We start from the raw sequence: 20851 nt of genomic DNA on the forward strand, positions 1-20851 counted from the left end.
TAAACTGAAGTTGGAATCCCTTATCCACCAGCTGACCAACACTTAAAAGATTATGCTTTAAACCTTCTATATAGTAGACATTATCAATATTATGCTTGCCATCCAGAGAAATAATACCTCTACCTTTGATCATACATGCTTTGTCATCTCCAAATCTGACTTGACCGCCATTGTATTCTTGCAGGGATAATTTTTTTCTTTTATCTCCAGTCATATGATGTGAGCATCCACTATCAATTACCCATTCATCCTTGTCTTCAACTTTTTCTACCAGGGCCTTTTCTTCATTCTTGATAATCAGTTTCGGTTCATCTTTCTTTAAAGCATAGAACACCCATTCCTTCCCATTGCCGGATCCACTAGCAGAGTCTCTTGCTGGTTCATCCTCTGAGTCATCACTTACTCCTTCCTCATCCGCTATGTAGCATAGTTTGTTTTTCTTGAATCTATATTTGTTCTGATTAGGCTTAAATGATTTCTTAACCCTTTCTTCAAATCTTGCATTCCTTTTAGGGCATCTAGATGCAAAATGACCAATCTTATTACATGCAAAACATTTAAAAGGTGCTTTTCCTTCATACTTACTTCCTACCGGTCCTTTAAGCACTCTTTTAGCAAATATGGCTTCAAGTTGCTCAAATTCTTCATCCTCTTTCCTCATATCTTCCAATTATTTTGCATATAGGCCTTTCCAATCACTTTTACCAGTAGATGATGATGCATGAAAAGTAGGTTCAAATTTTGCAGCTCTAGAGGGTCCAAATTCTTCAAGCTCAAAAGAAGATAATTTCCCAATCAAAATGTCTCTGTTAACTGAAGTGTTTGCCATTGTTCTCAATTCATTAATTGCAGTAGCCTCCATCTTGTTAACTGAAGTGTTTTCAATTTATCCCACATAACCTTTGCAGATGATTTATCAGTCAATCCCATGATTTGTTGATCAGTGAGTGCACACAAGAGGGCTTCTCTTGCTCTGCAATATTTTCAATGTTTTTGTCCAAGTCTGCTGGAGCAGGATTCCTAGATGCCGGATCATAAGGTGTATATCATTTCTTAGTGATCTCCCAAATATCCTTGCCAAGACATCTAAGATGAGTCTCCATTCATATTTTCCATATCCTATAGTTTGTTCCATCAAGCTTAGGGATTTCTCTTCTGAAAATAGTTGCCGGTGGATTTGAAGTATTAGTTGCCATAGGATCTACCTCAAGCGGTTAAGCTTCTACAAAAGAGGACCAAAGATCTGATACCAATTGTTAGAATAACTGATGGAAAACTGAGAGGGGGGGGGTGAATCAACTGTCAATAGATTATATTAATCAAACCACTTTATAACCTTTAACCGGAGCACATAAACATTAAATATCGAAATAGAAGAAACAGATACCGGTAAGCAATAAAAATTAAGAATGAAACAAAGAATCAACACAATGAAACCATACCACATAACACCATTATTTGTACGTGGAAAAATCGGTAAAAGGAAAAACCATGGTGGGAAGCCTACCCATAGTCAGATGATACTTCTGCAGAAAGTATGTGATACAATAAGGGTCCTACACATGCAGGAAGACACACTGCCTAGAGCGTACTACTCATTACAAAGGAGTCTCACTGACTATAGAGAGGTTATAACCACCTCAATATAATTGGACAACAATCCAGAAGAATGAACTGCCAATGATAGCATCTACCATGCCTGATTACAGTCCTGATTATGCTCAATACCGGAGGCCTTTGACCTCTTACATAAACCCAATTCGATCACCTGTGATCGACTAAGTCTCCTTTGCATATGATATTTCATTCCATGACCATTACCACCATGACCACGATCTACAATGAGATCTTACATCCATTTATACAAACCCTAAGGCCTAAACCAATTAGGTCGGCCACCTAAAAGATATTACAATAAGATCATTACGTACATCTTCATTACAATGATATACCATGTCGGCTTTAGACCAAAATAACATTAACCAATCCATAAATCATCCCATTAACGTGTAGAGACCACGTAACATGATATCGGTCCATAACTAGGACCCAAATAGATTCACCATGCCAAAGTGATGTCTCCAATCAGTCGAGGCACGAAAAGAGATCACCTTCTGCATCCTGAATTCCATCTAGAAGCCACACTAGCACCACTTATGCCTCCTGTCAAAGATTCTCAGTAAAAGCTCTACCAGTAAAACCTTAAACCCTTACTGGTATAGGCTTACTAGAGTGTATGATAGCATCCGATCATCAAGTCAATACCGACTGACCAAAAAATACTCCAGAAACATGCAACACATTAAACCAGACATATTCCATTGATCCAAACATATCAATAGTATCCAACTGATAGTCCCTTCTGCTGGTAACACTAGTTCTTCTACTGGTAACCAAAATCTGTTTGCCGGTAACCAATCATAATAGGTAGTGTTGAAATCAATGACAAAACATCAATGCAACACATAATAAATTCCTTCATATTGCCAACAATCACTACATCCATATCTTGGATTGATAAACTTATAGACTGTTGGGGAAAGAACTGGTTTGATTTTTTTAATGATTTTTTTCTCATTTTGTTATCTATAGATTTCCTCATTGACATCTATAATATAATTTCATAAGTATGGAAAACTAACTTGTTTATGCTCCCTTCCATCCCTTACAAGGATTTCAAGAACCTTTGTCTAATCGAAGTCTTCTACATGAGGAAAGATCTTAAGAAAAGTAAAATACATAGGCTCAGAGTCTTGTTCATGTCCACAATAAAAAATAAGATATTGTTCTTTGAAATATTCATAGAGCTGAGAGAAATCATAACATTTTGTAGTGACAAATTTATTATAGAATTTCTTAAATCCAAAGCTCTTGTATTTCTAAGAAACAGAGTGATTAACTGATTACATACAACATCTAGACCGACATTGAGAAAACCATTTCTATAATTAGTATCTAGTCTATCCCATGTCTTTCGAGCCAAACCTATTATCCCATTTAATGCTTGATTGATAACATCTCTTTCAGTCACTCCAGTGCTAGTATTCATATATTTTTGGACCCATGTTGTTAGAGCTTCAATATGTTTGAGATTCTTAATAGGGTCAAAATCATAAAAATTTGACCATGGAGGACTTTCAGCCTTGGAATTTTGAAGATTGGAGAATGAGATTTTAGAGCTTGAAGAATGCCCTTTAGCCATAGTGATGACTTGATTGGTCCTATTGATCTTATAGAGTCTCGTGTTAGGATCCCACTCCTTCTAGGTTGGGGGTTCTACTCCTTTGTTATTTACATTTTGTCTACTAGAAAAGATTGTCTTCTGCAGTGTCTGCTAAAAGATCATTTGCAGGTAGGAAAATGATATTATTGATTGAATTATTTGTATAGTTTTATTTAATATATTTATGAGGAGGAACTATTGCATTATTTAGAGTTAATTGTTGTATAGTACTGGGAATGTATTGTGTTTTCTTTTTGTGTTGCCATGATGTTCCTTGGCTTGGATCTGACTGCTTTAAAAGATTTGCTATGATGATTTTTTTGTATTGGCTATGTATTATTATTGGACAAGATTGTTTCTGGCTAGTGTAAGGTTGCTTGCATATTGATGAATCTCTATTTAGAGTTACTGGGAGTTGCCACAGTATTGTATGCACAAGCTTATTGGGCTTGGTTATTTTATTCTTTATGTATCTCCTAAATTTTATGATGCTTTGTGTCCTTTCTGAGTCACCTTGAAGATGTAATGGTGTTCCTAACATTTTTTTGATTTGATCACAATATTTTATTTATGTTTTTCCTGAAATTTAGTCTTTGTATTAGATGTGCTACTAAATGAACCGTATGCGCTAAAAGATGAGTTGGATGCACTAAAAGTTGAGTCCTATGCACTATTCTAGGCCCTATATGAGTCACTCTATGTGATACATGTGCCATTTTATCTATCTTCTAATTTTTATACTCTGACACAGATGCACTAAAAGAAGTTCTCTATGCGCTAAAAGAAGTTCTCTATGTGCTATTCTTTCCCATGGATGCGCTAAACTGCCCTGTCTTTTGTATTTTTGATCTTTTTGGGCTTTCTGAGTTGATTATCCAATTTTGTGTTTTCCTAGAGGATAATGTGTGTTGGGTTCCGAGTATCTGAAGTTGTTCCAGGATCAGTTTATTGGTTATAATTGATTATATGTGCTTTTGGGTTTTGTGCAAGATAAGACATGACTTTCTCCTTTTGTTTATTATTATGAAATGATTGTTGTTGTGTGATTCTTATTTGCCTAAGAGAGGCTGTGTTAATGGCATACGTTGTTCATGCCTAAGAGTCTATCATTGTGGATTTTCCTTAGCTATCCAACTATGATGTATAGGTATCCCATGTTTATGTGTTGTGCATTGTTGTTACCCTAAGGTCTAGGTGCATGCTAGGGGGAGTGGGATTCTTAGTGAGTGACTAGGGTCATGGGGAGTAGACAACCAAGTTACCTGGAGTCTAGACCGCTAGAATATCTCATTGGGAGTCTACCTTGTAATCATGTGATAAATTAATTAATTGATTTTAGGAGGGCTGGGTAATAGTAATTCAACATAATAAGATAAGAAATGGATTTGTGGCCTCAATGCATGTCCCCGGGGTATTTATAGTGATCTAAGAATGGTTGAGAAGACCTTGGTAATATAGGTAAGATAATCACCCTTACTCCTTCAAGGTTGAGATGGATTTGCATGGGCATTATGGATATCGGGACGGGTTCCCAGGTTCCCATCATGATTGCATGCAATGACACTCCTTTCCTACATGTAGGTCCTAGCACCTCGAGTCTTGATTTATTGTGTAGCCTTTGGAGGTCTTATGTTTATATTGAGCTTGATTTAGCTGCATGATGTGTGGAGTGTTATCCTTTGGTTGTTAGGTGTCAACCTAGATCTAGAGTGTGTGTGGGATCTAATGTCATCTCCTAGCATGGGGGTTGGTTCCACATGGCCAGGTGGTTTGATGCCTTCTTCCATTGGGATGTTCTTCGTTGGATACTCTTGTGTGTGGAAGTGGATTCTTATCTCTTCAGCTTATGGATGGATATTCGTAGTGGATTGATGTATATGATTCATATAGCTTATGTATCTTGGAGAATTCATGATGCAATTGTAATGGTAGTTGAGAGCTATGCTCCTTGATGTGAAATGGTTGATGTATATATAATGGTCAGATGATGTATTAGGCCATGATCATATTACTTGTAAGAGAATTTAATGTTGTATCATAGAGAATGCTCATTAATGGAATTGATTCTATGGATATGCATTTAGTATTATGCGGGTGTCTATGAAGATTAAAGGAAACAGACTAATAATATGGTAATTAGAATTGGAAATGGAATAATGATGCTAGGATGTTGAATAAGTGATTGGGATCATGAACATTTGGATTGGTGCTCATAAAATGAATCAAGGAATTTAATGGGATTTGCATTCATGATAGAGAAAGTAGTGAATGTTCATATAGATATACATATATGCATGAAAATATAAAATGTTAGTTGGATTGGAATGCATTGGGTTATGGTAGTAATTATGATGCTATGTTTATGATGGTATATTCTTGATGTGATTATGCTCTATGGGTAGATTAGGTAATGACATTGAAATATCCTAGGGAAGAATAATTGTGGAGTTGTGTTTTTTTGCGCTTGCGTAATGAGTTCTTATGATTATTCTTATAAGTTGATGTTCATGTTGATTAATTGTATATCTTGTTACTAGATGTTAAATGCACATGAGAATTTAGTTGTATATGTTACATTAGATGGTGTTTAAAATTTTTTTTCTCTATTGGCATGTTAGTATATTTATCCAGGGTATTTTGGTGGACATTACAAATCGTGTCAAAAAATAAAATGTTTAATATGTTGATGAAAGAGATTCAGTATTTGGAGGCAAAAGAACAATCAATTAAAGACAAGTTTGATTCATTTCATGTGCTTTAGCATTAGACTATCTTAGAGTTATTGCATAAAGGGGGAGAAATGAAAACTCTCGAGGAGAGGAAAAGAGAATTTGATGCAATGGTCTCCATTGATCTTCAAAGAATTGATGATGGTTATCAATTGCAGAAACCAATACACCACATTGTGATAGACAAAATTATTGCAATTGATCTGATGTATGGGAGGTTTATAGCTGATGCAAAGAATGTGATAGATAATAAATGCAGAGAAATTCCAACTAGAGTACATCAGATTTAAGAGTTTAGATGGCCTTTGAAAACTTTTCTATAACATAGTGGCATCAACAATATTGCACCATTGATGACAAATAGATAAAGTCTATGTGGAAGGAGGGACATAATACATTTTTAGGCACAATTTAGCTATTTACATAAGAACCTTGCTAGATAAACTGATCACGAGTGCCTTACAAGGATTAAAAGAAGATGATAGTTTATTGAAATGCAGATCCATCAGTCTAGTATATCTCAATTCTCTTTAATGGATAATTTGTTCTTTTTAGTTATGTTAATTTCTTCAAATTTCTTCTTCAAAAAGATCCACTTCAACAACAACAAATTTTGTCATTAGCAGAATAGTCAAAGATTCAACACCTTAGCATGCCACCTCACAAAGACGAGTCATCAACAATTTTGAATAGGGAGCGGTTATATTTGCATTTCCCTCTCAAGAGTGCAAATATTTTTTTTCTCATATGCAATGTAAAGATTACTTTGGTATATTCCAATGCAATCAAATCAAAATTTGATATGTGTACCAGTGATCCAAACCTTGTTTTCTCCCTTAAATTTTTATAAAAGGGAATTCAAGATCACTTGTAAGGGGTTCTGAAATATAGTAATTGGGTGGGTAGAATAGGAGTCTGAGTTTGAGTAATAGAAATTCATTTTGCAGAACTTTGCATTTTCATGGATTGTATTCACCATTATTGAAGAGATTAATAAAAATCCATTTCAAATATCCCCCCATATATGTTTTCTATGTCATATGAATTGTTATATCAATGATATTATAATTTGTCTTTGCAAGTTTATTGTGAATGCAAAATATATTTGGAGGTTCTTTTCAAGGAGAATATTAAATTTTGTAAATGTATTTTAGTGACTTAGGAAATGCAATGGTGATCATTAAAGTAGAATTTTAAATGTGATGTAGGTATACATTTTTATAGGGCATAAATGTTTAGGTCTAGCGGGTGGATCTTGAAAATATCTATTTAATGTTTAGAAGTTTTATGTTGTAACTCTATTACCCCAGGATTAGACATCAATCTTTGATTTCTTTGTTCAATTTTAGATACCAACTCATTCATATCAAGATCACTTTTCCTTTTATGTTTGTAGGAGTAGGATTAGAGTAGAAATCATTCTTAACTGCATAACAATGATAAATAACCATGAATGGAGATATTTCAAGGTTGAATTATATGTATTCAAGTTAAAATTCATTGAGAAATTATCTGCATTATAGCAATATTCGTTGCTATTTGCATAAAGCCTTTCAATTTAAAAAGGTTTACCCACCTAGGTCCTACAAAGCCTAATGTGTAGAGGAAATTAATCATTATTTGATTAATTCTTGTTCATTGGCCACTGATCTAAATATCTGTTGATAAGAGATAGGCCAATCCTTAGGACTATTTGGGCAATCAGTTGGAAACACCAACATGACCATTGGTCTTAGGGTGGTACTTAAAATTGAAATTAAGCTGGACACCCAATGTATGTTGTAAGGAAGTCCATAATGCTAATGTGAGCACTATGTCCAATCTGGGATAATCCTGTGAGGTATCTTGTGCAAACACACAATGTCCTTCATAAACACATGTGCTACAAATGAAATAGTATATGGAGATCTCATAGGGGAGAAATGAGCCATCTTGGACAAATTTTCCTTTGTAACCATAATAGCATGATGACAAAATATTTACATAGGTATCCCCACGATGAAATAAAGAGATATCATGTTCCATTTAAACTTGAGAATGGCATGTGGCTGCAAGATGAAAAACACACTATTATACTAAGAGGGGCGGTGAATCAGTATAACATCAAACTTTTACTTTTTCAACTTAATATTATAAACATATAACTTAATCTCAGAGTAGAGTCATTTCATATTAACATTCAGATGAGATCTAACTATCATGTAACACAAATAGAACATAAGATATATGAAAAAACCTTGATGGAAGAAAACCATGACAAATTAATGTTTTTAATAATTTCTTCTTTACAAAGTTTGTAGGAACCAACCTATTAAAGGTACCATCCCCTCATTCAATTTATAAGCTCCAACTCACTAAAATGACCAACCCCTCATTCAATCTATGAGCACCAACTCACTAGAGGAACCGACCCTTCATTCAATGTCCACCTTATCAATATTTCTTCTACAATGGATGATGGATGGTCTTGTTATTCACAACTTAAGCTATAGCTATTTTATTCTCTTTCTCAAATTTTCCAAGAAATTAACTGTAAGTCCACCATAAAACTTTCTCCACAATTTTACTATAATGTAGCTCTTATACCACCTTCAAATATGCTTCTGAAACTTCTCACAATTTTCTTATAAAATTAGGTATAAACCGCTTGCTCTTCTAGAATTTGTGTAAATGCTTTATTTTATCTTTGAAAACACCACTCACATGCTAAAAAATTATTCATAAATCTGCCTATATAAGCCTTCAAAAATCCGCAATAACCTTCTTATGTATTGCACTCCCTCAATTTGATGTATATGATTGATATGATTTATCTTCATATAAAGTGTTAATCTGGAATAATCTTCTATATAATATACTTCATTAAATTTGTACTCTTCTTCAATTTCTTCTTATTAAATATGTAATACTCTTCTCTTTAATGACCTTTTGTGCATAAAATTTATTGTCTTTTATCACGCACACCACACTACTCTCAACCGTTGAACCAATCTCTATAAATAGCCTTATCTCTAAGGGTCACACCCTTTTGAATTGAAGATAAATATATTTCTATTTATTAATTGCTTCTTTTGGTAATAATATCAATTTTATCCCCTCACTCATAAATCATATCTTCTCTAATTTGCATTTAAAATAATTACCAATGAAATTCTTTTAATTGTTGTTGCTTCTTGGACATGATCACTGCCTTCATACTAATATAATTGGTGTTTTTTTTTATTATGAATCACTTCCCCTTGTTATTATTTCTTATGAATCATTTCCTTGTGATTATATAGTAAAATCATTGCTCTTCTTAACAAATTCAAATCCTTCAATAATGACATCGTTTCCTTCTAATTTTATTAATTTCTTCTCTCTAATAGTGATCATTGTTTTTGATTAGTAAAGTAGCATTAACTAGGGTGCTGACCCTTAACATAGTAAAAAACTATCAACAGACAACAAGCAACATCAAGAGAGATGATGTTGGCAAAATGAACAACAACCCAAAGGCAGTTAGAAACAAACACAGTTAGATAGACAATGAAACCTATCCAACTGGAGAACAAAAAAGACCCCACTCAAGGGGGGAGAGCGTTGGAATCAGGGATCACTGAGAGGGGGGGGGTGTGAATTAGTGATCTACCGGATCTGAGATTTTCAAATTTAACTTTTAACCACCGGAAGCATACACCTAAAACTGAAATGCAAAAACAAATAACAAACAACCACAAGATCATAACACCAAATTTTTATACATGGAAACTCAGATGGGAAAAACCACGGTGGGATTTGAACCCACAATATTACTCCGCTATGGCCAGTAGAAAAATAATATTACAAATGGGAATGCACAAGCATTCAAGAACACTACTTAGAGTTCATTGCTCAAATGTAATTGCCCGGAGGGCTACAACCCTTAGGGAAGTCTAACTGACTTACACAACTATTTACAATGATTAATTATAATGTATGAACTCTGAAATAACATCTACTATGCTTGGATGAGTTCTGATTAGGCACAAATTAACTAACTGGATCTCCTTCTTTGTTTTTCTTTGTTCTTCCATGTACACTATCTTAGTCAGCTACCAGATCGAGAATGCACATGTGAAACTGCACCAAAATGGATTCTTGATCACCTCTCACTCTCATATATTCACATCATCCACCAAAAAGATCACCCACACCAAATTTATATACTGGTAACTGTGAAAAATAGGTTATACATCATGTCGACTTGAAAGGGTAATGTGTAGATACATGTCGACTTGAATGGATCCAAAAATACAAATGCAGATCACTAAAATGATAATAAGATGATGTATCTATGTCAACTTAATCAACAAAAACATGATTCAATGCATTGCAATCACCAGAAACCTTCCGGACCCAAAAATGCTCCGTTCTACCTGAAATATTGGTTCACATGCTACCAATTAATACCTACTTCTGAATAGGAAGAATCATGACTACCAGATCGAATCTCCATGAAGAGTTGCCATCAATGACAACCCTAAACAAAAATTCAGTCACTGGAAACAACTAGAAATCATTGAATAAGTGTCAATTGCCAACAATCTCCCCCTTTGACATTGATGGAAATACTTGTGAAAAATGGCTAAGTGTTGAAACCTATGAAACCTGTACACCAGATAAAAAATGAAATAATTCTAAGGCCTCCCCCTTAGATTAGCAATCCAAAATTCGCATCACTGAGCTATACATTTTTCACCTTATCTCTCCCCCTTTGACAACAATGCCAAAGATGGGGTGCTGTTCAAAATCTATATACAAAAAACACTGTACAGATACTTGAAGAGGTCAGCTTAAACGGTCTTAAAAAATCCTAGGTGTGTATCCCACCCACTCTTCAAGTTGCCCAAAATTGTGATAAATGCATTAAATATAGTAGCATGAATTTATAACTCTCTCAAATTTGACGATACAGGTCAGACCATTTCCTTCATATAGTCCACCTTATTACTTAGCATAGTATCTAACCAGGTCGCAATCAGGTTTCAGAATTCACCCTCTTTCCTAAAAAATTTCTCCTTATCTGCTTGAAGGCTTGAGATCTGATCATTTAAGGCTATAATCTGTCCTTCAATACTTCTGGTTAATGTTACATTAGGGTCAAAAGACTGAGAAATGATAGCAAGCTTGCCCTGATAGACACCTATTTGTTTATCAATATCAATAGTGAACTTAGGAAAAATAAGGCAAGATTTATACAGTTTACCGACTTCTGACAATGTGTTAGAAATAGTCTACAATCTCTTAATTCAGTGTTACCCTATCATCTTCAATCATTTTCAGGAATGTTTGTTTTCTTATCTCCTTAAAATTGTCCATTTTTTTTTGAGTAGCTGTCTTCTCCAAACAATCAAAATTGGTATTTACACTATTAATAAACTGTAATAATTTATCAGAGGGGAAGTTATTTGAATCTAAATGTACATTGGGGGCCACCTTCTACAAAACATCTATAGAAATCAAAATTACCTTTTTTTCTCCAGTCTGTAATTTCACCAAATCTTGACTTGCTTGGGCTTGCACTATAGCTGCAAGCATAAGCTACTCGGTAGGAGACATCTTCCCAAGATCAACTTAGCCATCAAGATTGATCAGAATCTAAGGCGAGATCCCTATAACCCAAGGAATGGCAATTGCTAGATCAACTATGCCTTTACCTTTGTCAACCTCAGCTACCTTATCCTCTATTGGCATAACATCCTTCTTCTCTCCCTTCTCCCCTTTATCTGTTGCACTAGTGTCACCACTTGGTTCAATATCAACCTATTGAATCATAGGGGCTGCAGATTTATCTACCACCAGAGGATTGTTATCGGTCTCAATATTAAGTGTGGTATTGCCTTGGTTTTCTGGTAGATATTCAGACTGAGTCTCAACCTTGTGACTTCCAAAAACACCTTGCTTATTTTTTCGCCTGAGATGGTCTAAATGCATCTTTGTATAGAGGGTTATTCTAAATAATCTTTCTCCATATCTCCTCTATTTCTTTCCTTACCTCCTCTACATTCCCAATCATTAATCTGTTGATTCTATTTTTACTTCTGAATTCCTTTTTATTTGCCTCTTCAATTAGTCTCTTTGCTTCATCATGAGTAATACAAGTACAAACATTTACTAGCTCTTTCTCTTTCATTTCTCTATCAATTTTGCTTGCATACATTCTTCTAGCATATATTAAACTATAAAAGTCCTTTGGAATAGACTTTTCTAATTCAATTAATGTCTTACTGAAATTATGTAAGTATAATACAACTGCTTCCTCAACTTTCCTTTTGTCACCTTCATCAAAATGTTGAAAATTTGCTTCAAGATTCTTCAAATTGCCATCCACTAATATTTCATCTATCAACTGATCTGCCGATAGTGGAGGGATGATTGTCTACTTACCTTGTATATTTCTAGACTTAAGGTCTTTGTAAAGTTGACTTTTGAGCTGTGTACCTCTTTCGGATCTTTCGGTAGGAACATGATTTGACTTAGTCTTTTTGCTTTACTGTGCTCCACTAGATTGAGGCTTCCTCAATAATTTGACAAACTCTCCCTTTTTCTTAACTCTTCTTGCCTTTTCCTCAGATTCAGCTTTTGAGGCCACCGAAAATACTACAACATAGGTTCTTTTTGGTTTTTCCTTCTGCTTCAGCACACCTTTTCCATATGGACTAGGTTTTGCAGGTTGTGCCACCGGAGTAGGAACATACTTTGTATCTTTAGGTTTTTCATTGGAGGGAACCATGTCAACCTTGGTTTTCTTGGTTTCCTCTTTGGCCTCCTTTTCTGCATGTTTCTCTCTTGCTTTCTTTAATTCCTCCTTGGTGAAACCCATCCAAGCAGCTACTTCTTCTGCCATCTTAGTGACTTTTCTCTTTCGGGTAGGGGCAGTGAATTGCATATGCAGACTGAGGTCTTTCTCCTTGAAAGTGCCAAATCTACCTTCCTTGGGATCCACCGATTGACTCAGAAGGTGTCATGAATATGCCTCAAGTGTATCAGAGTCAAATTCATACCCCATGGGCATGATCCAAACTATCTAGAGCTCCACTTCTTCCATCAGACACTGATCCTTATCGACCATGAAGCAAATGGTTTTTTTATATTTTTCAACTACCTTCTTAGGAATCCTTTCCTTGTTCTTCATTGCATCTTGGAAGGTTTTAAAGTATCCCCAGAGGGAAGGTATCCTCATGGTTGCATCACCAAATCTTCATAGATCTTCTTTGATCTGCATGGCCACTGGTCTATCATAGGCCCATTGGACCTTACCTTTGATACCAGGTATCTCTTTTAGGAAGTACAATGCTAGGCAAATAAGGAGTGTACCATATTTGAATGTATGCTTTTAATCCCATTTGATCTTTTTTAGATTACTCAATAGTTCATTCAAAAGCACAATGCATAGATCATACCTCTTATCTTCCTTGAGCATTTGGTACGTAGAATAGATAGCAGTACCAGAGATAGAGTTGTACCAGCTGGACTGGTAAACCTTGCATCTGACTACCATTGATGCAAACTTCAAATCATTCTCCAAAATATCATTCATAGTCATGGCTCTGCTAGCAAATTTGGATCCTATGGAAGAAATGATGGTGTCATTTGATACTTTCCTTAAGTTGGGCACTTCACCGGTTTCAGCTAAGCCAGTTAAAACATGGACCACTTGCTTGGTGATTTTATGTGGCCTATCAAGCCATATAAACTCATCATGCACATGACTAAGGATGTAGCAGATCTATTCTGCCTCATCAAACAATGGAAAATGTATGAACCATGATAAACCCTTATCCTACAACACCTTATATTTGGGTTTGAGATTTCCCAAACCGTCAGCCAAATGCTTGTTGTATAGTTCCAACATGTTTGCATTTCCAAGCTCTTCAAGGTCACAATGAATGTAGGCTCTGATATCTTCGTTGTGCAACATGTCGTAGGGCACCAATAAGAATGCACCTTCTGAATCATTCTCAACAAATTTAAAAGTATGTTTCTTGAAGACTGGACGAGCCCTATCCTTGATCTCAACCACCAGAGGAGTCGTAATACTAGAAACTGAAGCCATTTCAAATCCTAGGGTTTGCAAAAAATTGAGAGTCTCAATGGATAAATGCCTTGCTTCACAACCAGGCGTTGAAATTAACTTTGAAGTCACTAAAATTGTTGTTGAAATCACCAAGTTTCTTTTCTCTCTTCTATGCTCTATTCGCTTGATCGCATTGTGATAAATAAGACTTCAAAATGCACTTTTATCCTTCAAAAACCTAATTTTCCATTGTAATAAATGCAACAATTCGTTATCTTGATCTTCATGAAATTTCATATCGGAGCACAAGATCCTTCAGAAACTTCTGCATATCATCAACACATATGATTCAGTCCTTCTGCAATCTTTCAAAATCGATTGCAGACCACCAAAGATGGGGTTCTTATAATCTGCATGAAAAAGCTCCTCCTAAGGCATAAAGCCCTAGTTACTGGTTGAAGATCCTGCACCAGATTTGGGTGCAGACCCATTGTCAGCTTTGGATTCATCCTTTCTTACCCATATTTTCTCATGCTTCTCCTTGATCTCTTCTACTTTCGCTTTTCCTTTCTCATCTGATTTGTTCTTATCTACCAGAACACTGTTCTTACTTGTATAGTACTTTGCAATGTGACCAATTTTGTTGCATGCTCGACAAATAACATTATTCTACATAGCTATGAAGTTCATCTGATTTGGTCTTTTCATGCACTGATTAGAGGTGTCCAAACATTCTACAAGCATAACATCTTTTGTTCTGAAAATTATTCATTACTGCTCTACACACATTTGACTTTTGACCAAAATTATTGCATATGAAACACTGACCAGTAAAGGTAGGAACATTATTCATGTTATTCATTGTATTACTCATCCTACTTCTGCATTGATTCACCATATGATGAAACATATATAAGTAAAGCATCTACCATTGAATTTATGAGCATTACATTGTCTTACTAGAGGATTCTTGCTCTTCTTCTGATCAGGTTTTGCATTTCCTTGTTCAGATCCAAAGGATTTACCTTTCTCAAATCCTAAACATCGCATGTCCTTTCCATGTCTCTGACTTTTCATCATCTCATCAAGCCTTGCTAAGCTAGCTTTGAATTTGTCTTTGTATTCATTGGTAGTGGAAAGTTCATCTCTTAAAGTAGCAACTCGTCTTTCAAGCTCTTAATTATTATTTCTTGATTGTGTCAACTCAAGCTTCAACCGATCATTCTCATACGTAAGCTTGAAGCATTCATATGCTCTTTCCTTAAATGAATTTGCCAAATTCTCTCCATTCTTCTTTCAATCCTCAATCTACTTAATCAGCCCCATCACAATGGATTTCATCTCATTCTTCAAAGCAACATTCTCTCTCTCTTAAGATTGTTAACTTTATCAGATTTATCCTTTTATTCCATGATTCGATCTTCTTTCTCCTTTAATTTGTCCATCAATTCCTTCCTCTTCTCTCTAGAGATGTTTGCTTGATCTTTCAGGTCATTAATGAAATCATCAACAACATTCAAGTTCTTCTTCAAGGTACAAATCTCATTTCTAGCTGCATCAAGATCCTCAATTGCCACACCGAGTTATCTCTGAAAAACCAGAATCCATTGAATCAATCTCTCAGATCTTCCTCAAGTGTTTAAGATTCCTCAGAGGTACTTGGATCTGATACCAATTTTTGGAATGAGGGATCATTGAGAGGGGGGGGGGGGTGAATCAGTGATCTACTGGATCTAAGATTTTCAAATTTAACTTTTAACCACCGTAAGCATACACTTAAAACTGAAATGCAGAAACAAATAACAAACAACCACAAGATCATAACACTTAAATTTTTACATGGAAACCTAAATGGGAAAAACCATGATGGGATTTGAACCCACAATATTATTCTACTATGGCCAGTAGAAAAACAATATTACAAATAGGAATGCACAAGCATTCATGCACATTGCCTAGAGCTCACTACTCAAATGTAATTGTCCGTAGGGCTACAACCCTCAGGGAAGTCTCACTGACTTACACAACTATTTACAATGATTAATTGCAATGTATGAACTCTGAAACAACATCTACTATGCTTGGATGAGTTTCAGTTAGGCACAAATTAACTGACTGGATCTCCTTCTTTGTTATGCTCTATTCTCCCTTGTACACTATCTCAGTTAGCTATCGGATCAAGAATGTGCGCGTGAAACTATGCCAAAAAGGATTATTGATTACCTCTCGCTAGCATATATTCGCATCATCCACTAAAAAGATCACGCACACCAAATTTATATACCAATAACCACGAAAATAGGTTATACATCATGTCAGCTTGAAAGTGTAATGTGTAGATACATGTCAGCTTGACTGGATCCAAAAAGACAAATGTGGATCACCAAAATGATAATAAGATGATGTATCTAAGTCGATTCAATCAACAAAAACATGATTCAATGCACCACAGTCACCGGAAAGCTTCCGGACTAAAAAATGCTCTGTTCTACCTGAAATAACAGTTCACACACTACTGATTAACAGCTACTTATAGATAGGAAGAATCACGACTGTTGGATCAGATCCCTATGAAGAGTTTCCATCAATGACAACCCTAAACCAAAAATCAGTCATCGAAAACCACCAAAAATCACCGGATGAGTGTCAATTGCCAACAGGGAGAGCCACCCAAACCCTAACAAGTGGGGTTTGGGATAGGGGAGAAGACTTCCCCTTCTATCTATGAGAAACCATAGCCTAGGCGATGTTGTCATTAGGTACATAAAAAGAGAGATCAACTAGAAGGGACCCCACAGGGTTACAAATAGTGGTGTCAACAAAGTGCTGCAACGGAACATCAGGAGGCTTCTATAGAGAAGAAGAATGATATGACAAAAAAACATCAGAAAAAACATATCCAACAACAGGTGATCATGACTACAAAACAAGAGAAGAAGAAGTGGGGACCTCAGAAGATGAGGCCACAAAAGGAGAAACAAGAGAATCGTTAGTTGTGAGGGGCATGACATCGACGTCATCCTCATGAGAGGAGACAACAAAATCAAAGTCAAGAGCATTGATTATTAAGTGATCAATAGCAGCATTCTTCCACTAGGTAGAAACACCTTGGTGGCATGAAATAGAGTAGTTCGAAGCAAGATGACCCATAGAGAAGCATCTTCTGTAGTGGAAGGGAAGGCCTTCAAAATCTAGCAGTTGTGACCAAGGCCTATCCCCCACCATAAGTACCACATCTCCCAGGAGAGGAGAGGATATGTCAATGTCCACAAGAATGTGGGAAAAGGTAGTGTGGTCCATAGAGGACTTAGTTTCATTGGCCTTCAACAAATGACCAATAGACTTACCAATAGCCTCATAACAAGAGTGCTCCCAAAAATGAAGAGGGAGATTGATGAGCTAGACCCAATCTGGAGGCACATCAAGTGGTTCAGTGAGAGGGTTAAAAGAAGTTGTCCAAGGCTTGACAAAGAGGGAGTGCACTCCCCAAGCCCACAACATGCCCAAAACCAAATCCTGATTCACAAAAGATATGAAGGAAGAGACAAAAAATCCTTTAGCACAGGGTAAAAGCTCAATATTGTGAGTAGCCAAATGTTGCCAAGAGTCACTTACCCAACAATGAAGGTTCGGTAGAGAAGGCCAGAGCCCAGGGAATTTGCACACCATAGCACAACATTGGTAGAACCCAATGTTGTCTACAACATCCTATCCATAAACCACCACATGGGAGGATTTAGCATAGGGAAGAGGACGGACCCCTTTCAAGGATTGGGTGGAAGATTTGGCCACACAAGCAAAGCTACGCTTGCTAGCAGGTTTGGGAAAAGAACTAATAACATCAACAATAGTTGGCAAAGCTACATCCCTAGAAGCTAGAGAGCCGATAGCAGTAGGACCCACAATCAGAGAACTGGGGGGAGTGGGTGTTGTAGTAGGCAAATCCCCATGGGGAACATGGGGAGGCACAACAAGAACCACTCAAGGAGCATCAAACCAAATAACATCAACATCATTGAATAGGTCACAAATCTAGGAGAAGAAGCCCCCACACGAGGAAGAGGGGGGGGGGAAGTCAAAAGATGAGAGAATTCCATAGACATCCACAATAGATAATACCATAGAAGAAAAAACCACCATCGAACCAGAGGCACCAACAATAGTGTTGAAATGGAGAGAGACAGGAGAGTCGTTGGGGAGAAGCGAGAGAGACATTTTCCGATAGTTAAGATATAATAGTAACTAATCCTTCTATATTCATTGTTGTCCCTCATAAGTGATTCAATGCCTTGTAATATTAATCTCTCTTCTTTTAAAATGATAATCATTATCATCATCTTAAAATCTTAATTGCCCCTACGAAATCACACTTTGTATAACTCTTTTGGGTGATTAATTCTATATCTTTTAAACACACGGTTGTTGTCCAACATTTGAATTTGAATTCCCTATAAAGGTGGTGCCAAAATACAATAAAAAAGAGAGTTGGTCAACAAAATAATGAACGTTCTTCATAAACTTAAACTTGTCTTATGATCTTTTCATTTTCATAAATGTCAACCTTAGTGTTAATCATAAAAAGATTTGGCTGCCATAATATTTGTGATATATTTGTTATTATTAATCTTCTTAAGTAGATTCTTATAAGTATTGTATTTATGCACAAGAGTAATGTAAATAGTTTCTCTCCTTATTAGTCACCACACATCTTTCAAATTTGGGTGATTAACTAATAAATTTTCCAAATCGACAAATAAGAGGTGACTTACAGTTCATGCTAGGTGAATAATTTGATCCACCAAGTGCCCTACAATATTGCTTATTTGTGTCAATTTCTCAACTTGGTCTCTTGAAAACCTTGGGTTCAAGACATGTCGAATATCATCAAGTGAGGAATCAAAAAAATTATATCGTCCAGAAAGACAACTTGCCTTTTCTCTACAGAGATTGATGTAGATATGGTTACCCATTTCAATGACACATACCTGGTATATGTTCCATTATTTGATCCAATCTTGTTTCCTTTCTCTAGAAAATAGACTACTCCAAATGATGTATTCTTATTAATCAAATGAGTACATTCACCATCACCTCAAATATTTTCTATTATACTCTTTTGATATTTTCCTTTTGACATCAATGATAATATGTTCAACAATATCATCCATGCTCTTTTGACATCAATGACAACAATCTACAACACAAGAGACCTACCAGATGTTGATGTTTTTCCTTCACCCTCTGACACTGTAGGAACTTAGATGCAAATTTGGTAATACCAAGTTTCATCCATACCAAATGATATAACTATCTAAGGTCAACATGCATCTTCTTGACACTAGGATGTGCTAAATAGGGAGAATGATATGCCTTAAACAAAACCAAATAATAAAGACCGCCCAAAATAGGAACATTTATATGACTAAGATGTCACAAAATTCTATCAGACTCCAAAGAGTAACCTAAAACCCTACCCTCAAGGTATCTATTTGAATCAATCTCTTCTCTCACCTCTTGATACCTAATATCACTAAGAAGTGCCTCAAGAATATGACTCCAAAATTATACACCAAGAGTCAACACTGAGATCTCATACCTCTTCCTACTCAAGGCATCTGTGACAATGTTTTCCTTATCTAGGATATATTATAAATCAATTTCATACTCACAAAGAAACTCCATCCAATACCATATCAAACACTAAGATTTGGCTGAGTAAAGATATACTACAAGCTATGATGATCATTATGCAACTCAAAAAGATGACCTAATATAAAATGTCTCTAATGAAAAAGTGCATGAACAATTACCACTAACTACAAGTCATGGGTGGGGTAGTTACAATCATGATCCTTGAGCTTTGGAGACTCATACACAATCACTCGTCCCTCCTACATAATAACTTCCCCCAATCCCTATAATGACGCATTAGTGCAACAACAAAATATCCAATTGGAACTGACATTGTCAAGATAGGTGCACTATTCAAATTCTCCCTAAGAGCATAAAATGATGAGTCACACTAGTGAAAGGATATGTTAGCCTACAAAATTCTCTCACAAAATGACGGTAATAACCTACAAACGTTAGAGACATTAGTTGGCATTGGCCAATCTAGAATAGTCTAAATATTAGAGAGATCTACTAAGATACCGAGATTATATGGCCTAAATATCTCACCTCACTCTAAAAGATATCACACTTGGACAAGTTTCCATATAACTAATGGTCACAAAGACACTGCAAAACTAATGCAAGTGCAATTCATATTCCTCCACTATCCTCGAACATAATAAAATATCATAGAGAAACATAAGGACAAATTAGTTAAGTAGGTGCTAAACACTCCATTCATTAGACATAAAGATTGATGATGCATTACTCAACCCAAATGGGACTACCATGAAATCATAGTGCTCATAAAAAAGTACAAAGTGTCATACAATGAATTTTAGTCTCATGAATGTGAAGTTGATGATGTGACAATTCTCCATTAGAAATAGGGATATAAAATATTTTGGAGCACCAAAATCATAAAAATAGATATAGGGCTCCCACAAAACACACCTAATGTCTCAATCACCAACCACCACAAATACCTTGTGAGGTATCCTTGCATCCCTATTGTAGGCTCATGTCTTTGAATAGGTCTTGAAAATGATCTATGAGGATAATGAACTACTATGCGACCATGTCAATCAAAAGTGAAACATACTCTACTACCATAATTTTATCCTATGGAAAGTGCACTAGACTAATGGAAACTGCCTTTTCTATAACTCTATTGACCACATTGATGTGCACTCGTACTTGCCTAATTATAAGTTTCATCTTTGAGACGCTTCCCACCATGACATCTTG

Source organism: Cryptomeria japonica, chromosome 1 (assembly GCF_030272615.1).
Source record: "Cryptomeria japonica chromosome 1, Sugi_1.0, whole genome shotgun sequence".
NCBI lineage: Eukaryota > Viridiplantae > Streptophyta > Pinopsida > Cupressales > Cupressaceae > Cryptomeria > Cryptomeria japonica.